We start from the raw sequence: 6,984 nt of genomic DNA, 5'->3' as shown, positions 1-6,984 counted from the left end.
ATTTTGTCTCATCGATGGGTTTTCCATAGAGGTTTGCACGCGAGGAGGCTCCGTTATTTTAATTTTCATTCAAAGAGTTGGGTCCTTTTTTTGGCTTGTACTATTCCCACCTTTGCCCGTTCGGGGTAAAGACAAAGTAACGACACAGTGTGAGATTGAGATTCTTACTTTCTTTAAATATTTTTCACAATTTACGTTATAAAATTTCAAAATCAAAGCTTTATTTTGTAAATAGTTTACACCGTTTTGAGAAAAAAATATCTTAAACTAGTTACACAAAGTGTTATTAAATTCTATGCAGCACATTCATTCAGTAATAATGGCTATAATAGTAATAATCACATTTTTTTTTCATATTAAAGTTACATACTTCAAACATTACCAAACATGAATGACATAAGACAATATAGCAAATAGCAAACATCAGTTTTACATAATATTTGAAATAAGTTTTGCCAAACAAATAACAACAACAATAATAATGACAGTAATAATAATGATAATAATAATGATGGGATAATGATATTTGTAATGATAATTATAATGATGATCCTAATGATAATTATAATGATAATCATAAATTCATAATCATTATAATAATAATAATAACAAATAAAAGATAAAGTGGCGTAGCAACAGAGGAAACAATTGAAAGAAAAGTTAGGAGCAAAACACTGTCATGATTCCAGTTTTACAAAAACTTTTATAAAACCAGCTGAGGTAAAAGCAATAACATTGGATTGATCTTACCGGTGTTAACGACTTCGACTGTTCCAACACGCCTCCCAATAGGGAAGAAGTTGTCTGCCTTACATTTGCGGTGCAACGTTAACCTCTCATATATCTAGAAGGAGATTGTTTTCAAACACTGAAATGTTTATTCAGTCTCGTTGCTCAACACAGATGAACACAGCCTGAACATGATTTCAAGTTCACGGTCAACTAAAAAGTTATTTCGACGAAGAGGGAAAGGAGTGTGTCAGAAGTATAATAGTATGTTTTGGCAATTAAATGTTTAGGGGCTCCCTACGCTTTATAACCCATTATATACTAATACAGAAAACAAAACGACTATTTTGCATGCTGTTCTGTATCTTTGGGCGATTGGAAGGGGTTCATTCAAGCTTCGACTGATTTCAAAACTGACACAATCTATTCGAGCAAGTTGGAATCTTACCCCAACCCTGGGTATCAGAGATTTTTTTCTCTCGTGCGGCTGGATGCTTCGGTGTCAGGCAGAATTGAAACCCGGAAGCCGCGCCTGTTAAGTGTCTGGCATCCTTTGTTACCTCAAGCGTCAAGTAATGAATTAACTGGGAACAGAATTTGAAAAACTGAAAAAGGACAGACCCTCCCGCCCTTAGCTAGTACTCGAAACTTGGGGGTTAACACTGCCTCCAGCTGCATTGCAGCTTCTAAAGCGTCTCAGGCAATAAATAAACGAGTTAACGCGTAAGCAATCATAAACTTATGATCGAGAGTGGAAGATATGACCAAACTCCTTTGAGTAAGATATAACCCAGACAGAGATACATGTGGTGAACTCAAGTCTTAACTGTCCTTTGTGACTTAACGCTTCGTGGAAGCTGGTGGGCAAAAATTCTTTAAATTGGGTAAGAGTCCAGTTTAAATAAAAAGCGACCTATTTCAACTCAACTTCTGTCCAGAACTTTTTCCATCATCAGGGGCGTAGCCAGCTTTTCGACTATTTGTAGGCCCGGTTGACTTGACTCCTAAAAATTGCACGCATGGCTAATACGCACTGACCTCGCCAGCACTTTGAGCTATTTAGCTCACCCCAACAATGCATAATTTATTACAAGCGGTAGAGTGTTCAAACCAAAAATTTGTAGGTCGGGACCCACAGGTATATGGGCCTGCTACGCCCCTGACCATTGCAATCCAATTAAGTTTGTTTCTTATAGTAATTTCAATAAGACCTTTGTTATCAAATAAGCTGTAAGGCGCTTGAGCTTGACTGTTTTAACTGCAAGTATTTATGTGTACCTATTATTATGAACTTACCCTGATACTATAGTTCCCAGGCTTTTCTGGGACCTTCACCGATCTCTTTACACATTTTTCCTCACAAACAAAGTCCTGGTCTGCAATATAGCTAGCAGCACACTCGCTTGAGCCAGCACCAGCGTTCAAGTATACTTGTCGTACACAGTGTGGACAAAAGAGTTTCTCGGTCTTGCAGTATCTGTAACATCCTGAGCAATGACAAAAAAGGGATTATACACATGCAGCACTGGCTATGAAAGACAACAAACATCAGTGATATAAACACGTCAGTGTTTTAGTTTTTGTTATAAGCTTCTTTGACGGTGCACAACCCTTTTCGTTTTTGTTCAAAAATTTGCGACGGAATAAATTAAAACGACTTTTTTATTGGTCAGTAAGATCACTATGAGCGGGATTTGGACTTTGTACACTTTTAGTTCCACCCCCAAAAATATGCAAAAAAAAATATAATAAGGAGTCTAACGAGCTTCAGAGATCCAGGTTTATATATTAAATTTGTTGTTCAAAAATTGTGATGGAACAAATTAAGGCGAAATTTTTATTGACCGGGCAAGATCAAAATGATAGGAATATTGGACTTTGTACACCATTAATTCCACAAAGTGCAAAAATATAGAATAAGGCGTCTGACGGGCTTCAAAGATCCGGGTAGATGCATTAAATCTGTAAATTACTTTATATCTTTTTTTTGAAATCCTGTCAAGTGTCATTTAATATTTCCTTATGGGTATATTTGACCTACCGTTCACCCAAATTATATCTCCTGGAGCCGCAGTGAAACTGTTCTTCCCCACAATCCAGAACAAAGGATCTGAATTATTGAGTAATCAGGTAAGGAGTTAATACAAACATAAACTTAAATATTGATAGTTTTGGGTCGCAACAAGTACAAACCCATACTTACGTAAACGTTTATTTGAATTCGAAGATAGAATAACTCGTAATAGCTAGCCAAGAATCTCCGAGCTCAAATCAGCATACAAAGATAATAAGTTAATAAAACAAAATAAATAAATAAGTCTTGTCTTAAAGGTACACTTCAATCTGGAACCTGATAACTCACCAACCTATCCCGCTAAGAATAGTTCAAAGTGAGTTGTGACGTCAGTTAATGATTCACATATTGAACTCTGGTTATTGACCTGATTGATCACTTATTAAGTCGTGGTGTTATTTGTCGTTGTGTCAAGCGTTGATGTTATTGGCTATGAGGGCTCGTTATGTCATTGGTGCGTTTCGATCCACCGATTGTCACAGTTAAACAGTCGTTTATTGTTAGTCAAATTTTCAGTTTTCCAGTCATTCTCTCGTAATTATTTTTTCTTGAGTCCGGCAATAGTAAGTCGCTTGTCCGGTGCCGCTAACTTTTGACTACGATTCAGTGGCGTTTGTTCTTAGTTAGTAAACCAGCTTTCTAAAGTGAGTCGTCGATAGCAGTCTATAGAACACGCAACACATGTTCCAGTTCAAGTCAATTTGATGTTTCGTCTGTAAATAGTGTTCAGCAATGTGATTGTTGACGTCACCATTTGACCCTATATAATAATAATAGTAATGATAGTAATAATAATAATAATAATAATAATAATAATAATAATAATTACAACAGTTATAACAAAGCTAACTATAAAATCCTATTTACAATTAATTTCGATTTAAAAATACTATTCATCCAAAGCACTATTTACAATTCCTTTCGATTAAAAAAATCACTTAGTTTCGATTAAAAGATTATTCGAATAACATTTCATTTCAATTAGAAAAACAATTACTTTCGACTGAAAAAAATTCCAATATATTAATAATTATATTATTATTATTACCATTTTTATCAGAGGAAGGGAAAATGTGAATGTTTGTTAATGTCACCTACTTCCGACGTGTATTGTTCCGACTTTAACTCCCCTTTCGCCTTTTGGTATGGTGCCGCACCCATATTGAAATGGACTGTACCACTTAAAAGGAAACACAGTTAAAAAGTAACAGTTAATCCAAAAATTAAGTTAGGAGGACAAAATTTTCGTATCAGATTATAAATTTACTTTTTGAAGTTAAAAACACGGCTATATATTTTTATAGACACACAAGGGAAAAAGAATTTTTTCCAGCAGTAATATATTAAAAAAAATTAGCCTTCTATCTTCCCCTTAATAGACACCAAGTTTAAAGCTGGCCACTGAAGCTAGACTACGAGTAGTCCCCCATTTTTCCTCAGGGATAGTAGAGCGTGCGAAACGAGAGCGCGCGTGAAAATCACCCCACGCCGCGTGTCGCCTTTTCTCGCGTGGGGTGATTTTCACGCGCGCTCGCGTTTCGCTCTCTCTACTATCCCTGAGGAAAAATGGGGGACTACTCGTAGTCTAACTGAAGCAAATTGCATTATTAATTTAGGAATTCTTTGTTTACCAATGACTGTAATGAGATGAAATAATTAACTGCTGACTGCAAAAGCCCAATGCCTTATTAAAACCCCACCCCGTAAACTGCACCTACAGGCAAAAAAAAAATTACGAAGACTAGAGAATCATAACACAGGTGCCAATACTTCAGGGTTTTATAAGACTTCCATCAAGTTAGAATATTTAGAGACTTTGATCAATATAAGTCAGAACTAAGGCATTTTTATTCTCTTTTGATTTATTGTTTACAAGTTGACTGGATTATTTCCTTCAAGAAACTACACTCAAGCAGAGGTGTTGATTTTTTTAAAGATTTTTTTTAACAGTTTTTGTTGCTGTATGTGTTATATTTTGGTTAAGAAAAGTTCAAGTTTATGAAACACTTAGGATACATATAACCATTGATCCCTGCCCGCAAATAGCCTAACTAATTGAGGCCAGAACGAAAAGAAAAAAATACAATAAAAGGGTTGAAACAGAACAATAATGAAAACAGATACACGGACATAAAAATATTGAATTAACAAGACAATGAGTACATATATTTCAAAATAGGTAAATGAAACAATGTGCGAATGAAATTAAATTGAAAATTTAATATTTACGATAAAAATTTGCCTCCAGTATGTTTTTTGGGGTATGGGGATTTGCCTTATTTGAAGGCAGGGATTCAGGATTTTAAAGTAAAATGGTGGCGGAATTCGGGATTGAAAGTATGCACGGGAAGCGGGATGTGGTTATAACAAATGGGATTACGGGATTGAGCGAAAAGTTGGGTCGGGATGACGGGATGGATGAACCCTTTTGGGGAACCTCCTGCTATAGTGCTTGATAACTTACCATGATTTTATATTTTCCGTCATTCTTGGGAACGATGGCATCAGCAGTGAAACTGTACTCTTTACAGTTCTTAATGTAGCGTAGATATCTTCTACCCAAACAGATGGTATGATCACCGATTTTCACGTACATCACCCGAAAACAGGAAGCACAGCTTTTGGGGTTGCAGAATTTAAAATAACCTACAAGGGAAAAGTATTGTTGGTTAGATGTTTTTATTTTTTTCTTCTTCAGGCCCAAGAGTTGACACCAGCCCTGGTGCATGCTCTGATTGTTTCGCCTTGACCGAGTTCACCCGGCTGAGCGAGCCAAAGTTTTTTTACGGGAAAAAAGTTGACCCGGCCTGGAGGGCCATCTTACCTGATAAAAGGGTGACCCGGCTTTGTGATTACCGTTTTAGTCGATCCCACTTTTTGTTACTCATATAAATGGTTTGCCAAGTTCTGTAAGAAAATGTTGGAAAAGTTGTTTTTCCCAGGGTAGCTCAGGTAGCCGAGTAACGCGTATAACCTCATTTAAACCGGGCCTTACTAAGTTACGTTTTCGGTCCAACATAACCATTGCCACATACCGTGCAAAGCTACTCTTGTCCCAGGTGCTTCATAGAAGGTTTTCTTTTGCAGCGTAAGATATTCACCTAAAATAAACTTTTATTCGTCAGTAAACTAGTTTCTTGATACAAGTAATGTTCCATGACTCGCGACGTGTAAACATAAAATAATAACACCCCTGAAGTGAATGCAAGCTCTTTTTTTAATAACTGATTTCTTTTATGGTGTAATACCTTCGTCCCTCTTCCTTTCTCAATACCTTGGCCACTTCAATAAACAGTAATTTGTATTTTTCTTGCGATAATGTTCCCCTCTTTACCATAACTAGCAAGACTTCATCTTCATTTAGCAGATAAAAAAGCCGTCCTTAAATATCTTTTATTAGAGGCTATCCCTCGATCAGTCATCTCTAACTGTTGTTAATTCGAGGTTTTTGTTAATTGTCTTATAGAAACCTAAACCTATTCTTCTGTACTCATTTGTAACACTGAAGCGCATCAGTTCATACCTACCTGAGCGAATTTCCTCGGAAGCTACAGAGATTATCCAAACCGCAATAAGGGCAAAGAGAAACATAGTATTCTTATCCTATAAACGAAACCATTTAAAGCATAAATTTAACTTGTGTATAAAGTTTAATTATTTTTAATTACAATAACGGTACTCTATCGATGTTATAAGTAATAAAATAATTTGGATAATAATAATATAAGATAAAATAAAATTGCTATTTTCCCAAAATGTTTACTGTATGAAAATATTATAGTCTAAACTAGGAATCCATATTAAGTTTCAATGTGAGGAATTAAAACCAAAAGTTATGAAGATAAACAAGCTTTTTTGCTACGGTTGCTTACCAACTGGAATATTATCATGGAGAGAGCCAACGCTACCTCTCGATTCTCGTTTTCGATATTAGAAGTTTTTAAATGACCATATCAAACAAAGTGCACATATTATACATGTACTTTTACAACTACGCCAGGAAAAAAATGGTCAGCAAAGCGATCGTACATTGTTCGTTACGGGGAACTAGTCGCCTCCTTGTGTCACTTTTAACAATGAAAAGATATTAATGTAGTGCCCCAATAGTAACTGAAATTTAAATGAGCTGTAACAGCCCAGCTTACCCTTTTCTTCTGAAGAAAGGTATTGTTGGTACGATT

Source organism: Porites lutea, chromosome 3, assembly GCF_958299795.1.
Source record: "Porites lutea chromosome 3, jaPorLute2.1, whole genome shotgun sequence".
NCBI lineage: Eukaryota > Metazoa > Cnidaria > Anthozoa > Scleractinia > Poritidae > Porites > Porites lutea.
Note: the sequence above shows the minus strand (reverse complement) of the source record.